Source organism: Euprymna scolopes, chromosome 30, assembly GCF_053919585.1.
Source record: "Euprymna scolopes isolate OS-2025 chromosome 30, ASM5391958v1, whole genome shotgun sequence".
Taxonomy (NCBI): Eukaryota; Metazoa; Mollusca; class Cephalopoda; order Sepiida; family Sepiolidae; genus Euprymna; species Euprymna scolopes.
Window position 1 is genome coordinate 78,726,400 of NC_136511.1, and position 20,792 is coordinate 78,747,191.

The 20,792-nt window shown below is 32.7% G+C and overlaps 1 long non-coding RNA gene across 1 annotated transcript in view; it reads right to left on the reverse strand.

Annotated features, from left to right (window-relative positions):
• LOC145254852 (uncharacterized) overlaps positions 1-20,468 on the reverse strand; it is a 526,678-nt gene extending 506,210 nt beyond the window's left edge. Inside the window, exon 1 of the long non-coding RNA XR_013863816.1 lies at positions 20,102-20,468. This is a non-coding gene — a long non-coding RNA (uncharacterized LOC145254852). The remainder of the gene's footprint in view (positions 1-20,101) is intronic.
• Between the last annotated feature and the right edge of the window lie 324 nt (positions 20,469-20,792).

Below are 20,792 nucleotides of genomic sequence, written 5' to 3' on the forward strand. Positions count from 1 at the left end.
TGGATTTTTCTCTTTTTTTTTTTGGTATGTTAAACACAGGATTCACACCACAAAACGAGCTACAATGAATGAGTTGAAAGCAACAATTGAAAGAAGATGCGTCAACATACCAATTGAACTGATTAGGAACGTTATTGATCCAATCAGTGAGCGTTGTCAACTGTTCATGGATCATAATGGCCAAAAATTTGACCATTTCGATAATTAGCTGGTTTCTATATTTGTTCACAGTATGTTGATGTATGAAACTTTTCTTTCTTATAACAAATATTGTTTTTATGGTCATTTAAAGAATGTATACAGTTTATTAAGGTATCTTGTATACCCCCCCCCCAGCTATGAGATTAATATTAGGGTAAATTAGACTCCGAAACCTTGGTTGTGCAACAAGCCGAATCATAGCATTGTTTCCGGTCGTACTGGATTTTCCATTGCCACTGTACACAAGCAAAGCCTATTACGAAAAAACTGCGGAAAAAAAGTGCTTAACTATGGATTCCCATCCCGATAGGCACGCTAATAGGGGATATCCATTGTCTCTCTAAACGGAAAAGCGACCCCAAAACTTATAGATTACTAAGAACTCGTGGTGTAACGCATAATATACTTGATAAAATTCAGTTGTAACTGACACTCTTCTGGAGTTTGAAGGTTCAATTCTTAGTGCAGGCGATACAAAGAATACAATTGGAAATTGCCTAGAACTTCTATCCGATCATGGCTGATGGAACGAGAGTATACTATCCCAGTGGATTAAATATAGAGTTTCGTTCGAAATTCCGGAAAATTACCGAGATAGATAAAAAGATTTACGAGTTAAAAAAAATACACCTAAAGAAGGCCAGAGGTTACATCGAGCGAAACGTTGTAAAAATAATCTTCAAGATAAGCACAGTAGTCTGGATAATCCATATAATATGTATCAAAAAAGAAATTTGGAAATATTTTTTTTACAATTTGACGTTCATTTTTATGAAGGCCTAGATGCCATTCGAGTATAAGAGTTTATGAGTGAACATCGTGATAATCGGTAATGGTGAAAATTAGGTAGAAAGTGATTATTTACGAGGACAACTTAATAAGAATTTATTTACATTGGACTTGAAAATGACTATATTATAGTCTGCTGGAAAGCAGCCAAAAGGGATTGTGTTCCACAGATGGGCAGATTTTAGAAAAGAGCGTTGCTGATAGAATTTTCATTTAGTTTTATGTACAAATAGAGAGTAAAGGATATTATTGGAGGTGGTTATAGCTAGTCGTTTGTTTGCCGTGAATGTTTTACACGGGAGGGGGATAGATTAAAGTTCAGTCAAGTATCTGCCAGGATTTGTTATAATCTATATAAATAAAGCAGTAAATATATGTATGCTTGTATTCTGTATGTATAGGTTTGTATGTTTGTATGTATGTCTGTTTGCGTGTAAATATTTAACCGATAAACACTTAAACTGCTGGTCGCATAACACTAAAATTAATACGAAACAGTAATCATACACCAAGGTTTGTTCATAACGAGTAAAACCTTTGCTTGGTGGATGAATAACGTCGACAGAAATATGTCGGCAATTTCGAAAGCAAACTGTTAATTTTAACTGGCCGACATATTTCTGTTAGTCTTACGCATACGCAAATCCAATCATAGACATTGTTTAATTTCTTTTACTTTCTTATCTATCTGTCAATAGCTCAAATGGTAGAGATCGCGGCTGGAGCGCTAAATGTTTGGGTTTCAATTCTAGCTGATGTTATACAAGTCATTTTTTTAAATCTTGAAATCACTACAATACATTTAGGTACAACATAATATTCAATGAAGAATTGATTCTGTAACAATAAATACGAAATCTGCATGGATTAAACTATATATAAACGTATTTTACAACCGGTCAAGGCTGGGCGTCCCCGGTAGTGTTTTTTTTTAAATAAGATTTTACAAGTTAAATTTATTATCATGGTATCGGTTTAGTCATTAATTTTTTAATTTAACTGTATTTTTTTAATAAATTATTAATTGATTTTATTAACTCAACGTTGTTTAAACCTTTTAACTTTAAATTATCTGTTGTAAAACGCTTAAAAATCTTTCAAATATTTTAATATATAAGAAATTACTAAGCATTTTAAAACAGCAAATAATTGTCGACAATTTAAATGCTTTCCAAGACATTACATTTTTAAACACCTTTCTAAGAATTCAACACTGCTTTGGACATATGCCCGTTTGATCGTTTGATTCGTCCTCATAACGAGAATAAAACATGATGTCATCGGCAAATATACCCATCTCTTACGCGATTGCATCAAGACGCCGTTTAGGAAAATCAGCAATAATAAATGTGCAAGTATCGACTCTTGGCGACACATCAACATTAACCTCAATATATAAACACATCAACATTAATATTAACCCCAATAAAATATACTTACTATTTCACTGATATACAAATTAAAATAATAATAATAATAATTTTGTCGCACTGATGAGTCATGAAAAAACGAAACATTCTGTCTGTGGATGACTATAAATTCTCCCTATCTTGAGGTGAGTATATTGAGGAGCAAAATAACAAACTGTCGCTAACGTATAAAGCAATAATTTTTGTGGAACAATTTGAGCTTAGACGTTTGGACAATGTTTAATCATTTTAATTTCGCATACCCATCTAAGTAATAATCAAATAGCGTAACAGTTAGAAGCGCTGACTGTAGCTAGCGTAGGCGGTGTAGTTTCAATCCTGGTTTGAGGTAGTTACTAGTCTAGTCGCACTGAAGAGTAGCAAAGCAGTCTGCTTATATATATAAACGTTGGTGAACACATAATACGGTTTGTTCCTTTTTTATTTTCTCTATTTTGTCGGAATACTATTTCCATTATTTTCATCATATATATATATATATATATCATATTGTAACTGGCTATATATATATATATATATATATAAGTATAACTGGCAGTTATACTTATAGTTTATATATCTATATATACCATATCATATTGTGGCTAACTATATATATATATATATATATATATATATATATATATATATATATATATATATAAACATATACATATATATATGTATATATATATAAGTATAATTGAAAGTTACACTTATAGTTTATATATATTAGTGTTAGGACGATTAATCAGAATTGGGAACCGGAAAAATCGGAACTTTTTGGGGTATCAGAATCGGTATCGGAATCGGAAAAATTATAGTCTAATTTCCGATTGCAAACCGATTCTTTAAAATTAAAAAAATGAAACAAGCACAAATTGCTTTTTTTTATTCATTAGAAATTATTCCTTTACAGCATAAGACTGAGAAGGGCCACAGAATGAGTTATAAATCTCATTTATAGATTTAACATTGATTAGCAGAGTTTAATTTATTACATTTATTGGTCATTTATAATTCCCTATTGCCGTTGCGCATCTATTCGCTAAAATGTCCATGTGCCCCCATCTGAGGGAGTTCATATCATTATTAACACATTTTAAATGCTCTGGGCCGGGGGAGGGAGTTCATATCATTATTAACACATTTTAAATGCTCTGGGCCGGGGGGGCTTAAATTTTGTTGGCGCCAACTGTACATTGGGATGTTTGTCATCAGCTTCTTCGGAAATAATTAAAGTTTTATGGCACCTTTTTAGATACAAGGAAATCCTCAGATTCTCCAAACCTAATTTAATTTGTTTTTCTTACTTTTTATTGTAAGCAAAGTAAATATTCTAGAGGCCACTTGCCTATACAATATCACAGATTTAAAAAAGCTTTTCGTACCTATTTGATAAATGGCCATATGGCGTCTATTAGAAGCTTGGGACATTAATATCAAAGATTTAACATGTTTGCAATTTTTTTCTGGTGCTGGTTTTGTATGCTCACCACATCCTTTGAAATATTTCATGTTTCCTTATATTTTTTTGGTTTTGCCCAAAATGAAAATATAGATGAAAATCTCACAAGGTTATGAAAACTTTGGAAAGGCAAACATTGAGAAGTTTGTTAACTTAAAAAAAACAACTTTCATTTACACTTAAAATACCCTAAACATGAGATTTTACTTTTTTAGATGATTATGTGTGAACACACTGAAACGTTATTTAGGATAAGGAATTTGTTGTGCATATAAATACAATATAAACTGATCCCATTTCGGTGCATTATATCTTTCTAAGCACTAATTCTAAGGTCAGTCATCAAAATCATAAAATCACATGTAATTACCATATTTTTCGTATCGCTACCTGTACTTAGGGTTAGTAGTAGGAAAGGAACGTGATTTTTATGACTTTTAACAATACTATATATTTATACGATAGCGTGTGTGTTATTTATTTTGTGTGTCACGATTACATCCGAGTGACTATTGTTTAATTATGAATTCCCATTTTTATAATAAATAATTTTACCAAGGATTCTTCGAAAGTTTTTTTGGTATCGTTTATAGCTGATGGCACTGAAGTCATTTATTTTCTTATAATTTTACCAAGAATGATTTATAAGTTTTGGTTTCGATTTCGATTATAGCTGATGGAACTCCAGTGATCTATTTTTTTTTTAATAAATAATTTTATCAAGAATTTTAATAAATTTTGGGTTTTGTTTCGAATATAACTGAAGGAACTTAAGCTAATGCACCAAAGTCATATGGATATATATTTTTTTTTCGGAATCACAACTTTATAATATATAAAAATCGATAGAACATTAACTCTATAATAATATATACAAAATCTACAAGAATTAAACTATTATATTTCAGCGTAGTTTACGGCCTGGCTACGCCGGGCATCCTTGCTAGCTTAGATAAATACTTTTGCAGTTTTATCAAGAACTACAATAATATCGGAGCATCTCTATTTTCGCCATGAATACCAACATCAATATATTACATATAAATGAGTCCTCTGTGGAATTTCCACAGGTCCCACCAGTTGTTATTATTTGAATCTCGTTTTTGTTTTTGTTTTGTTTTCTTATAGCAAAGCAAATAAATTTAATAACCCACCAAATTTATATAATTAAAATAAAATTTAAACATTCATAGAAGGAAGGCACATAATAGTTAACGAAGCGCAACGCCCTCTCGATGTTAAAAATGGTTTTCCAAATAGTAACATTATTATTTAGAAATTCGTTCTTAACAATGGGGGCGTTGTTAATATTTTGTTCTTTCATCATTTTCTCAATTTACCTACCAATCGTCGACTATTTTCAACTGTCTATGAAAACTTTCAAGTAGCATCTTGTATACTAACGACTAACTGATACAATTTGGCTTTGTTTAAAATCAAAATAAACCTTTTGTTGTCTTTCAATTTGCAATACATTACAAGGAAAAGATTTGAGAAAAAATATATCCAGAAATTACCTGGCGATTTATGTAATAATTTGAAAATTCACGAAAAACAAACAAACAAACAAACAAACAAACAAAAAACAAGTCTCTAATTAAATATCTATAAATATTAAAAGAATCGGAATCGGAATCGGCAATCGAATCGGAATCGGAAATTTAGAATGGAATCGGTAATTAGATCGGAATCGGGAAACATTTTGGCATCGTCCCACCACTAATATATATATACTAGTAGAAGTACCCGTCGTTAACTGGGTTCAAAAATAGCTTTCAAAAACTGGACCCTGGTGTATGAAAGGTTATAAAAAGGGGGCATGAGTGGAAAGAAATAACTTCGAAACCATAGCAAAATATGGTGAAAGAAAAGTAAAATTTTGCAGAAATATATATTTTTCATATCAACTTTGTTGTCCTTCGTAGCTAAGAGTGACCAACAAAATACATGTTTTTAGAGAAGCAGGAAAAAACAATTGCAAAAACCAATGTAAAACAATGTAAAACAATATAATATTTGCCCAACATTTTCTCCATCAATAGTTCTTAGAAATGAAAATGAAGTCAGTTCTCTTATTTCATGACGAAGGAGTCTAAAAAAAAATAGGGGGAAGAAAAAGAAACATTCACAGTGACGTGGGTGCACAAAGTAAACTATTCCAATTGCAGTGTCAAATTTTACACCTGGATGACTCTCAACAATATCTCCTCGTTTTCACCTCTGCGCGCGTTGTTACTCCGTGTGTAATAAGATGGAACCTGATTATAAATAAAAGATTTTTGTAAAATTATCTTGTTAAAACAATTTTAAAAAATGCAGTGAGATTTGTATCTTTTAGATTTAGGGCAACTTGGAAAGGATTTTTTTTTGTGAAAGAGACCCTCTGTTGGATTGATTGATGCCTTTCATGAATAGGAATCCCTAAAATACGCCAAAATGCTTCATTAGTGCCGATGTATCTACCAAGTTTATATCAGGTAAATCATCACTAACATTTTTTGTAAGTAAAACATGGCAGCATCAGATCCCTTATTTATGTATTTGCAAACATATTTGATAAATTTCGCAGGATTGAAAAATTCAACATTTATGTGAGCATTGCATGTCTTTGAAAGTAAGGGAAAGTTAAAGTACAATCCACCTATTGTCAACTTCCTGCTTGCCAACCATAGCTTTAAAGCCATCGTCTTCAGGTGATCTTCTATAATAGCATCCTTACTAAACTGAGTTTCAAATGGAAGGTTTTTAGGATACCTTTCTGTACATTGACCATCAACCATGCAAAGTGAATTTCTATTGATATTACCACAAGGCTCATGCACTATGTGACTTTTACTATTTCAAATAAGGTTGGATCAGTTTGTAATTCAAGCTGATTGGAGTTGATTTTTCTGGTAAGCCACAATAATATATGCGTATGAGACAAGCCTCTTTTTACCACTCAATTGTGTGCATGTAGCATCCTAGTGAGCCAAAGATTCTTTATTTATTTATCAGATTCATCACTGATTATCTTCAGGCGAAACAATCTAGCTGATATGTTTTGTTGATTGATGTTTGTTTGTCCAGGGAGAAGTTCATCTTGAATTTCCTTTCATTTTGGATTTTAAGTGAATATGATAAAGGTCTAGTTTTCCATAATTTCTAACATAAATCATTACATTTGGGGTCCTTTCATGCATATATCGTTAACTACCTGTGAAGCTAGAAGGTAATATGCATATCTGACCTATGTAGTTATTTATATGATCTTTGAGATGTATGTAGGAATCTACTTTTAGCTTGTTTTAATGAGTTTTGATATATAAAAGGATTTCTGCTTCAGCTTTTGCAAACATATAAACTACAAATTGATGGAAGAGATTTTGACTTCTGTGAAGATGATTGAATGAATTATCTCTGACCATAAAATGGTACGCATAAAAATCCATAAATGAAACATGTTTTGTGGTATTTCCAGACTAATTCTGGATCAAGTGAGGTGTGATGAAAGGACTATAATCAAATATTTTTCGATTTTAAATTTATTTTTAGTTAAAAAATAAATGGTAATTCGATCAATCAATCTATAACTATTTCTTTGTGTTTGAAATTTTAAAGAAATAATTAAAAATATGTATAAATTAAATGTGTTTTATTTGTTAATAAATAATTCCAAGTGTAGTATCATGGAAAAAAAAAGAATTTTAATTTTGTTTTCGAATAAATAATTAAAAATACAGTATCTGCTATTTCCTGGTGAGTCAAAGGAGAACAATTTTTTTTCGACTGAGGTAATTCTTGCCTCTCACAATCTTCATTTATACTTCATAAATTCGACTCTGTGTTTTAATTTGGCATACTCTATCTACCTCGTTATTTAATTCTTTCATTTATTTAATAATAAATGAATTGCCATCTAAAATGTAAATGTTTTTTTCTCTAAAATATATTTTAAGTAAAATAATTTGTTTGAGAGTATTGTCGAAACTAATTTAGGTGACTGAAATAGGATTTGGCCAATATTTTAATAATTATTATGATAAAAAATAGAAGAGTTAAATTAAACGCCTTTAAGTAACATTTATATTAAAAAAAACTTAGTTTCATAAAAAAGACAAGAACACACAGTTAGAAAATAATATCAAATAGTTTTAACCCTTCTATTTTTATCATAAATTGTTTAAATATTGGTTAAATCCTATTTCAGTAACGTAAATTGATTTCGATATTACAATTTATTTTTCTTAACCTATATTTTAGTAAAAAAAAACAAAAAACATTCTATGAAAGTAAGATGGACCCATATTTTATCATACCATACCTGTTCAAACTGAAACACACTTATCACAATATTCTTATGTGGGTCTATATTAAAAAAAACCTTGTTAAACTTTGTGACATATTTCCATTTTATGGAGGTCAGGCGCGAACGCAGATCCCATAATTTTATTATACTATATTTCTTCAAACTGAAACATAATTATCAAAGTATACTTACGCGGATAGATATTTTTATTTTACATTTTTTTGAGACCCGGTGCGTACGAAGACCCCACACTTTTAATAAACCACTCCTGTTCAAAATGTGACATACCCATTTTTTCTCCTTTATACATCTTCTATAATTGTGTGTGGTCAGTTTGGTATAATAGAAGAACATATAGGAGCCTATTCGTGTACAGACACACACATACACACACACACACGCGCAGAGACGTTCAGCTTTAATATATATATATATATATATATATATATATATATATATATATATATATATATATATATATATAAGTATTTTCGGAATGGTTTCCTGAAATTTATCTTTTGCCACAATAAATCTGAGGAGGGCGTAAAAATCGTTACGGACATTCAAACTTATATAAATAATTCAAGAAAAGAAAAGAAAATATGAAATAATAAACTGAACATGTAAGAAACAATAATTGTTGGTGGCTTCACCCCTTTATTTATACATTTTTTTCTCCTTGGAATTTCCATACCATTTATCTATCTATCTATCTATCTATCTATCTATCTATCTATATATATATATATATATATATATATATATATATATATATATTTATATATCAATCTCTCTTTCTCTCTAATATATATATAATATAATAATATATATATATATATACATATATATAATATAATAATATATATATATATATATATATATATATATGATGAGCTACGTCTCATTTCTTTATTATTTATTATTACAGTTTCACTTCTCTTTTGAATATTATATTGTACCTAATATATAGTAGTGATATATATATACAGCCCTACTCATTACACACCTCTTTTATGTCTGCTTCATGCGTCCTCAATATCATAAAAATATATATATATATATATATATAATATATATATATATATATATATAATATATATATATATATATATATATATATATATATATATATATATATATATATATATATATATATATATACACATTCGTCTTCAGGAAAAGATTAGACGAAATGTTGGTTTTATTAATGTGGAGATCTCTGAACTGGTTACAAAAATAAAAATAAAAAAACATAACTTGTATAGTCCCGTTGATTCTACTTTCACGAACGAGGTTCCATCGAGCAACACACGATAAACCCATCCTCTTTTCGGAAGGAAGGTGTGATACCTGTGAGCATGGCATCATGAAGTAAGATACGACTACATTTAATGCTAGCCAAAAAAATGTCTCCGTGTTGGGTTGTTACAATTGTTATTAAACGATGACCTGACTTCCCAACGCATGTTTTAATCATCAACTAAACAATTGATTAATGAACCCTCCTTTACAAATGACATTTGTTGTCAGAATGTAAAAACAAAATAACAGTTTGCTTTTGGATTCGTGTTTCTGTTTACAAATCTAGCATGCCGCAACGATCCTATAGAATGCAAAAAAAAAAAAAAAAAGATCTTTAATTCACACTTTAACGAATTTACATAAGCTTCCCTGTCTCTTCCCAAGACAGAAAAATGGATTTGTAGATATATTTTTTTAGTATAATTCTGAATAACTGGGATTTACTTCCTACCCACCGCAAAGAAAATGTAACACAAGGTTGGAAGTTGGTGAGAGTCAAACCAATATCTCTTAAGGGGGAGCATTTTAGCTGTTTAAAAATTGTATGGGACTCACCGTCGACATTCTCCTGTCGGAGCGCGTCATGCAGTAAGCAATAAACTTACTTCAGTCGAAAGACTGGAGGTAAGGCCTGGGAGAGTTAACCTCCTAGATCTGGACACGACAGAAAAGAAAAACACCCTGTCCTAGATTCTGTTGGCTTTGGCGCCGAGGGAAAACCCACGATTGACAATTTTTTTTTTTTTACAATTGAAAATATTTTTTTTTTTTGCAATGGAAATATTTATAAAGTATTTATAAAGTAGCACGGTCTGAGTTTGGAGGGATGACCTCACATGCATATAGCAAAGTTTAAGGAATACATTTTATAATTACCTTTGCTATCCTAATCTTCTATATTAATAAAATAGTAGATGTATGTGTTTGCGTCTGTGTTTAAATATTTAATCGTCAAACTCTTTAAACACCGGTCACATAACACTGAAATTAGCAGGAAATAATAACCATACAACAAGAATGGTTTATAACGAATAAAATTTTGTTTGGTTGGATGAATAACGCGTACAGAAATATGTCAGCAAGTTGAAATGCAAAATATTTATCTTAACTTGCCGACATATTTCTATCAGTTTGCACATGCAAAAAGTTTGCACATGCTAAAAGTTTGCACATAGCTAAAAGTTTGCACATGCTAAAAGTTTGCACATGCTAAAAGTTTGCACATAGCTAAAAGTTTGCACATGCTAAAAGTTTGCACATGCTAAAAGTTTGCATATAGCTAAAAGTTTGCACATGATAAAAGTTTGCACATGCTAAAAGTTTGCATAACTGGTTGAATTTTATAACTTTTTTTTTTATATATCTATCTGTTAATAGCTCAAACTGTAGAGAACACTGCTTGGGTGCTAAATGTTTTGGTTTCGATTCTAACTGATGGCACCGAAGCCATGTTTTATAAACTTTTGAAATCACTACTATATATTAGGTACAATATAATATTCAAAAGAGAAGTGAAACTGTAATAATAAATAATAAAGAAATGAGACGTAGCTCATCAATTTTATTTTTACCTTTTTTTTTTTTACTCACGTTCGCCCTAAACAAGGCATATCGCCACTTGGACGTAAGCGACTATTATTTGGGACCATGCCCATGGAAGAGAAACAAGATGTTGGTTTACGTTACATTTAAACCTCCATATACAACTACAGTCAGGGAAGCAGGTAGCAGGAAGAGAATTTCAAAATCTGTTCGAGGGAAACTCTTGGAGTTGAAAGTTTTCTGGCATTTGGGAACCCGAACAGTGAAGGGGTGTGATTTTATTGCTAAGCAGGTTTGTCTGGGATATGTACGTCGAGGGGGGCACAAGTGTAATGAGTTCATCAAACCACATTCTATTAAAATGCTCGTAAAACAGGCACAAGGATGCAACATTGCGGCGATGGGACAGGGGTTGAAGCTTAGTTTACAAAGAAGCTATTAAGTTGGAGACTCATTTTTGGACCTTATCTAAGAGGGAGAGACTAACGATAGATACACCAGCACAGATGTGGCAACAATACTCCATGTATGTTCTCAATATCATAAACACATGACTATATGTTCTTGAATGCATGAGTAACCCTTGGAATTAGTATTTTACACTCATGTTTTAAATTTTATTAAACTCGCATATACGTATTTGGAATTTTAAGGTTTTTCCCCTCATCGAGGCATATAAAGATTCGGTTTATCGAGGAGGAGTCTTCTGACAAAGAAATGAGACGTATCATTAGGGATATGACAATAGAGTATTATTTTCATTGTTTTGACTCTCAAGTATATATCCGACACAGTTAGACACGGTGTATCAACCGAGAACCACATCAGTCTACATGAAACCATATAAGATATTAACGGATGTATACTCAAGAGTCAAAATAATGAAAGGAATATGCTGTTGCCACAGCCCTACTCATTACACACCTCTTTTATGTCTGCTTCATGCGTCCTCAATATCATAAAAATATTAACAGTAGTTTTTGAATCAGACGGTACATTTATTTTTCTGGGTGAAGGATTTTCACTCCTATGCTTCTGTAAAAAAATAGAAATAAAACATAACATATTGTACTTGCTTCTCACGTGTATTTTGTATTAAATTTCATAAAAAGTTTATTCAGTGGTGTTTTGAATGGATGTGGAGGTTCTGTCTTTTGCTCGCCTAAAAATAAATCAAACAACTCATTGCGCAACCTGTATTTGATGATTATTCTAAATAAAAAAAATATTTTTGACAAATACTTTTTTCGTATTACTCTTCTGAATTTTTGAGATGAGGAATAATTATTTCTATAAATTGGATTCTTCAGACTACTGTTCTTACATTGAATGCCATTTTCACAGCGTTTCGACCGATATAACCTTCGACCTGATTCAAGTATATCTTGTCGGACTCGGGAATGTTTCTGTCGAACTCTGGAATCTGAACGGAATTTCGAACGGAAACCTTTATTTAATCCACTAGGATAGCATGCTCTCGTTCCGTCAGTCATAATTAGATAAAGATTCTAAGTAATTCGCAATAGTATTTTTCGATCGCCCACACTGAAGATTGAACCTTCATGATAATATCACTTTATAATTGATTTTTTTCCCAAGTACTATAACCACTGCGCCACGGGCCCTTGCGGACAATTCGTATTATTTGGCTTCTTCGGCCTACTGTTCACACCTTGAATGTTATTTTCACAACGTTTTGGTCGATGCAAACTCTGACAAAGTGTATCTTGTTAAACTTAGGAATTATTCTGTCAAACTCGGGAATCTATACAGAATGGAACATTTTGTTTAAACCACGGGGGTAGCAGTGTCTCGTTTCATTAACCATGACTGCCTAGAAGTTCTACGTAATTCGCAATTACATTTTGAGTGTCGCTCGCACTCATGACGGAAACTTCAACATCCAAGAAGAGTGTTACTTTTACAACTGAATAAAACCATGTAGTTTATCCACTACGCCACAGGACAAATTCAGAAAAGCAAATACTTATTGATCTATGAGTAGATTTATTTTCATGATGATGGGAATTCTTCCTTCTTTAATCCCTTAAAAAAATAAGTAGAACACAGCTCATTTCACCCCCTTTCATATCTATTATCTATGTTCCAAATTTAATAAAAATTTAACTAGTTATATTTTCTTAAATCTAGAGGTACATTTATTTTCATGGGGCATTTTTTCACCTTTGCTCCATTAAAAAAAACATAACTCATTACACTCATGTCTGCTATGTTTACAAAATCCATTAAAAATGGCCAATAGTTTTCTTTCTATAAATGTAGAGACGATCTCACAAGTACACGTATATTACGATTATCATGAAAAACTTGTGTTTAATAACGTTGTTGACTGAGTGAAGGCTTTTGGTCGGGTGGACGGTTTCTGGCTACAACAACCGTCGACAATTTCTCTCACTCCCTATCTGTGTCTAAAACTAAAATTCCGTATGCAGTTTCTTCCCGAGAATTGTCCGTCTGTGGGATACCATACCGTGGGGCTGCTTCCCAGCTAACAAAAGCATGATCGTTTTCAAATGTAATGCAGATAAGCTTTTGTTGAGTCATTCTCTTACATAATATAGCCCTATCAAACTTCCATCATTACTGATCATGTCACACCCTCTACCAACACTTGGTCCTGGATATGACCTAAAACTATATCCGATGGTGAGGCCCTACCTTGCGGGCCTTGGGTTGTGTGGAGCCACCCTTTAATTGCCATTGCTCCCAGGTCCACTCTGACTCGGAGTGGTAGTACCTGTTAGGGTCCCAACTATGGGTTAAATAGAATCTGACTTAAAAAAATATACTCCATTAAAAATCGTTCCTCAAAATAACTAGATTCGGCATTAAATAACCTGAAAAAGGTTGATATGCCGTAAAACAAAAACAACCAACCATCTACCAACACTTAGTAACTTTAGTGGTCTCCGAGCTTTGATAAACGGTGACCCTGAGTAAAAAAAAAAAAGTCCAAATATAATCACATTTACCAAACTGATCGAGAAAAGGCCAAATTTGCGAAATTTGGCTTTTAAAGGTTTATTTGACAACCCTGAACAAGAATCTGAAAGTGATCTTTCTTTGATGTACCTTTTTCGAATATCATTATATATTATATGATTATAATATATGGTTATTGTTGTGATGGTCTGAGTAAGGAACTACGTTCTTCATCAGAGGAAGAGGTCAGCGAAACGTTACTTAAAATAGGGAACATTCGAAAGAAATAGGGGAAAAGAACCTTGTCTACCAAGGGGTTCTGGACTAAAGGAGTAAATTAAAGTTTGTCTCTTGCAATGTGATTTTATTATTTGTATTGAACTATGTAGCACAATATTACTTTTTGAATATTTATTAGTACTTATTAATTTATCTCACTCGGATCATTTCATATTTAAAATACAAATGTTAATAAACTCATATTCTTGCGTGTTATTGGGTTTTCTGTCCAAAAATGTTTTGCGCTATCCAGAAAAATACCAACTTCATCAAAATTTGTTGATTAAATATATTAGTCAGTCCGAGGAATTTCCTCGGGTCTTGCTAGTTTGTATTATTTGGATTATTATTCTGATCTCGGGTGTTATTATCACAGCGATCTTGCATATGAAGCACACTCATTACCCTGAAATGTACCTTTCTCAACTTTCTCTCCTAAGCTGCTTATCAACGCAACCGGGAATCCTTCTCTCGAACACGGGAATCTTTACAGATTTTCGAACGGAACCTATTATTTAATCTACAAGGTTAACATGTTCTCATTCTATTAGTTATGACCAGGTAGACATTTTAGTAATTCGTAATTGTATTTTGAGTAACGCCCGCACTGAAAAACGAACCTTTAACCTCCAAATAACTATCACTTTTTTTTTTTACACGGTGGTCACCACCTATCAAGGCTCGGAAGCCACTCAGGGATAAGAGTTATTGCAAGTACAGTACGTTAGTATGGAGATTTAATGAAGTGTTTACTTAAGAGGGCGGTTCATTAGGAATTTGTTAACGTTGGACTTAAAGACATCCAAGTTGTAGTCAGGTGGGAAGCAGGCAGACGGAACTTAAAACTGATTATACTTAGCACTCATATCCGTTACGCCACAGGTACGCAAGGATTGAATATAGAGTTCCATTCGAAATTCCGCACAGATTCCCAAGTATGACAAGATGCACTTTCAAGTCGGAAGTTACATCGGCCGAAACGTTGTGGAAATAACACCCATAAGAAAAAAGTAATCCGAATAATTCAAATAATACAAATAATTCAAAGTATATTTATCAAAGTTACGTACAGCCGAGAAACACACACCGACGCAATATTTTGAATGTTAGATTAATTCATAGAGATGTTAACATCAGTGGTATAAAATGATTTTGTCCTGTACACAGTATTTATTGATGTAACGTCGACCAAAAGAAAAATATATTTCGTCAATAACTAACTAACTTACTAAATAAATAAATAAATAAAAGATAAAAACAAACAAACATAAATCTTAACTAACGTGACCTGTGGAAATTCCACAGGGGAATCATTTATAGGTAATATGAGTAATTGAGTTCCTTCAACTATAATCGAAACCGAAACAAATACTTATGAAGAATTCTTAATAAAATTATTTACATTAAAAAAAAAAAAAAAATTACTGGAGTACCATCAGATATAATCGAAATCGAAACCAAAACTTATGAAGAATTCTTGATAAAATTATTTATAAAAAGATAGATGACTTAAGTGCAATCGGCTATAGTTGAAACCGAAACCAAAACTTATGAAGAATTCTGAGTAAAATTATTTATTGCAAGACATGGAAGTCTATAACAATTAAACGACAGTCATTCGGGTGTAAGCGTTGACACAGAAAATAAATAAGACAAACGATATCCTATTTATGCATAGGTAATTATACTTTACTATTAATATATATATATATATATATCTCGATTCTAGCTGATTGCACATAAATCATATATATATATATATATATATATATATATATATATATATATATATATATAGTTTTGATCTCACTACTATATATTAGGTTCAACATAATAATCGATGGAGCATTGTCATATTTAAGTTTATCTTACGACCAGGCAACGCCGGACGGTCTGCTAGTAAATAGATAAAAATAATATGCGATAAGTACCGATGCTAGCGATCGATCTCCTTCCTATTAATCAAAAAGGGCGGCGGATCATTACCCTTAGTAAACAAATCTAAATGGCAAGTAACAAAATGTCACCCCAAATCAGAAGTATCTAATATTTACAACGCATATTCAATAAATCAGAAATTATTTTATAAGGGACCGGCTTTACCTACCCGGTGTTACCCGGGTTGTAGTAAAGTCATTTTATATTTTTCATGTTTTATCTGTTTACAAAATAAAATTGAGACCCCTCCCCCCCCCAAAAAAAAACCTTGTACACGAAAAGAAATAAAATTTTAATTCTGTGCGTGACAACGATTTTTTAAAAAAAATTCTTTTCATAAAAAATTGACATGTTCACTTTGATAATTCTGTTTTCGGCTAGAATTGAAGATATTTTCCATGTAATCAGTTTTCTACTATAACCAATAGTCCAGACGAGATTACATAACTGTTTTCAAATAAATTGTAACGAAGTACGTTATCGTATTGCCCCCCCCCCCCCAAAGAAAAAACATTGTACAACAAAATGGAAATTGGCTAGTCAGAATCAAAGTTTGATTTGCCAGCTTAAATACTATTGAGGTGCAACATTCAAATTGTCACAAGATAATTTAATATTGTAGATAAAAGTTTAAATTTAATTATTTAACGACGTAGAAATCTCTAAACAAGGAAAGGATTTTAAGTTTGGGAAAGATGAATAAACAGAACAATAATGTTTTGTTAAAATGATTTATTATTACTGATAAATACGGCCTTAGGTACCCGCTTAAAGTGCATTCGCTGGTGAAACTTTAATTTGGGATTTTTTCTGGTTGTAGAGCCACCTTTCAGCTGTCATGACTGCCAAGCTAATTCTAAGTGGTACTACTCGTAAGTGTCCCATTTATGTTTTATATTTTAAATAAAATGTGTTACAGGCACCGAATTAAAACTGCACATGCCACCCTTATCTAGCACGGAGACCAGACGTTACTTGGGATTGCATGCGGACCCACACTTACAATACTTGTAGTATCCTCTAAATCGGCAAAACGCCAATTTTTCAATTAGTTCTGACCGGGGACATTTTATAAAAGATTATGAAAGACATCTCATAACATTATTTTTATATAATGGCTTGAATTAAAGTTAATAATGCAAAATGCAAGCATCATGGTTCAATTTTATTCTAAACCAAAACTTTCATTTCGAACGCGCCCCTGTCTTATCAAAGAACTTACTGTTGATTCTATACTCTGGGCCCGTCTGCTTGTGCGGGGATAAAACTTCTCGGACGCACTTGTGATGCTAGGCTGTATAAGTTTGTTCACTTTCTCAAAATCGGACTATTCCTTCTTTAATTGGACTTTTTTAAAAATTAATTTTCGATACTTATTGGAGGCATTCGAAACAAAATCCATCTAAGAACATTCCCAGACACTTAAAGTACATTTATGTGAAATTTCGAAAAAAGCCCAGCCGTTTTGGAGTTCATAAGGAAAGAAACTCTCTCTCTCTCTCTCTCTCTCTCTCACACACACACACACACACACACACACACACACACACACACACACACACACACACACACACACACGCACAGAGGCAAAATGCCTTTTACATATTAAGTACAGAAAGTTGTGAACGATTTCGAAAAGAAATGAAGTTTGCCGAAATTTAAGTTTTGGCAAGAGGACTCTACGAGCGATATTTTTTCTTCTATTTTTTTTTTTTAAATAATATTTTGTTACTTTTAAATGCGGCCCTAAGTATGACGTACACCCATCACCTCGATATGTACATTGCTCAGCCCTTTCTACCTTTTCGGTTTTGACTCCCCTATTTTAAAACCCTATCGACTACTTAAGCTCTTTTCTTACTTCAACCGGTCTGGGTGTGAGACAAAACTACAGGTCCCATTTTTTTGGACTTTGTGTTATGTAAAATACCCCCCCCACACACACTTAGTTACCATCAGTGCCAGGTTCACTTCGACGCGAAATAGTAGTACCGGTTAAGAGTTCCATTTATGGTACCAATCAAGGAGACGTCTTCGATAATCAGTCTTGGTCATTACGGTAGCCTTTTATCTGTTGGACTATGGTATTAATACTGTGTAGTCCTAGGAGGTCCATTTTCCTATGCTTTTGGCAAGGACTTAGGTCATGGCTAACTTCCCGAGGCACGCTTATCGGATAATGATCATGGGGCTGCCCAAGCAATTTTAAGATGTCAACGTGCACTTGGGCGCTTGCTTATTCTCCTCATCCCCTGGTCTTGTACCACATCTTCCTGCGAGGGATTCGTGAGGGGTAGTTTACACTGAGTCTCTTCTATGGGTTAAATAAAAATAATTTCAGAATATTTACAAAATTTTATGCCTAAAAATAAATTACTCCGTGCTCGTGCAGTTTATAACCTATGCTATTTTTTTTTTTTTTTTTTAGATAGGACCCTCAAGTAAAATTCAATTTTTACACTATCCTTTGTTTATCAAATTGTTAGGTGAAAGTAGAGAATAGTTTAAAAAAATCTCTCTCCCCATGTTCAAATTGACTTTCTAAACACTGACGTTATTATTTCAGCACGGACAGTAAACTGTACAAATATCAATTACACTACGAGCCATTCGTATACAAAATAGAATCGAATAAATATTTAAAAATATTAGGAACTTTTATCAAAATTAATCGATTCGGCATCATATGAACCTCAATAGGTTTATCTGCCACAAAAAATAGTACTTCTGCAGTTTACAGACTGTACTGAAATGGCCCCTGTCTGGTCTCGAGAGGCAATGCCTGTTTTTTTTCTTTTTTCTTTGAAGATTGTAACGCTGGGTATGGGGCAGCAAAACCAGCTGCCAACATTGCCCTGCTTTTTATTGAAACCAACCGAAAGCTCTTTTTAGTATCCTCGCTGTTCCCTTAAGTGCAATTATCTGGATCTCTTTTGCCCTTGGTTCACCAGGAATATTATTTAGGTATGGCTTCAGGTTCTTCTTCATAAGCCCTGTGGCACCTATAATAACTGGTATGATTGATATCTCTCTAAGATTCCAATTTCTTTTCATATCATACATGAGACCTTAATATTTGGCCCGTTTCTCTCTTTTAGCTCTGTCCAGACCGCCATCATTAGGAACACTCACTTCAACCAAGGTTGCAACTCTCTCTGACTTATTCCATATAACTATGTCAGGTTTGACAGCAGCATTTTCAAGGTAGGTGGCTCTAGGGATTACATGGTCGCAATGTATGGTATATAAGTCATTTCCAACTGTTTTTTTGCGTGTGTAATTGTGAAGCAAGGGTTGCACAATCCCAATCACAGATCTGAGATAGCACTGCCTGATTCCAGTGGCAAGGAGAAGTCCAGGGCGACTGGAGACAATGCTGAGATAAGCGGAGAGCACATATAATACCTGTTATTGCCAAATGGTCACCTAATTTGGTACTGACAAGGCTCAACGATGCTTAACGGGTGTGTCAGCATGATTATACCGTATATCGTGCTGAAATAATAACGTTATTATTAAGATACCCATTCTTTACATGAGGAGGGGTTTTGTTTACTATTCTGTACTTCACCCAACAGTGCAATAAACAGAAGTCACCGTAAAATTTGAATTTAACTTGAAAATCTTTTCTAAAAAAAAAAAAAAAAAAAATAGCACGGTCGGTAAACTAAACTGCAAAAGTAAAAAAAAAACAAAAACGAAACAAAACAAAAACAAAGCAAAGCAAAACAAACAAAAACATCATTGAATGCACGCTCTCTCTCTCTTTTTTTCTGACTACATTTTTAGTAAGGGGTCAAAAACTAAAACTAAGGAGGCCTCCAGAGTGTTGGATTGTGGAAACTATCGCTTCCTCGGCAATGTTTGGGTAACTGCAAGCGATTTACATATACAAGACGAAAACTTGATAGAAAAAAAAATGGTATAAATTTATTTACATACCTTATTATTAAAAAAAAAAAAAAGAAAAAAAAGAAGATTCACCGCCACACTTGGAGGTATTTCCGATTAAGGGATTATTATTTTCTTTGGTTTTTTTTTTTTTTTTTTTTTTTTGCCTCTAAAAATCCTGTGTCGTAACAGTCCTGAGCGCGTGTAATTTTATTCAGCGCGAAGTGAACGCACGTCAAAATAAGTGTGTACGCGTGTTTGTGTGCGTGTGTGCGTTTATTCAGTAGTCGACTCGTTACATTTATGTCCACAACAAGAAGAAAAAGCTGTACATTTTCTCTAGGAGTTTTAAGTGTGTGTGTGTGTGTGTGTGTGTAGAGAGAGAGAGAGAGAGAGAGAGAGAGAGAGAGAGAGAGAGAGAGAGAGAGGTGCGTGTGTGTGTATGTGTGTGTGTGTGTGAGAGAGAGAAAGAAAGAGTGTGAGAGAGAGAGAGAGAGAGAAAGAGAGAGAGAGAGAGGGGGGGGCGTTTATAAAAAACACAAGACAAGATTCCCCTACTCTGTTCGGCTTTTCAGTTGTCGGCTTTCTTTACTTTCTTTTCTTGCTTTCAAACACGCGGACAATATATAACGTTACGTTGTTCACTTGCTTGGATGTGCGCATATATATATATATATATATATATATATATATATATATATATATATATATATATATATATATATATATATATATATATATA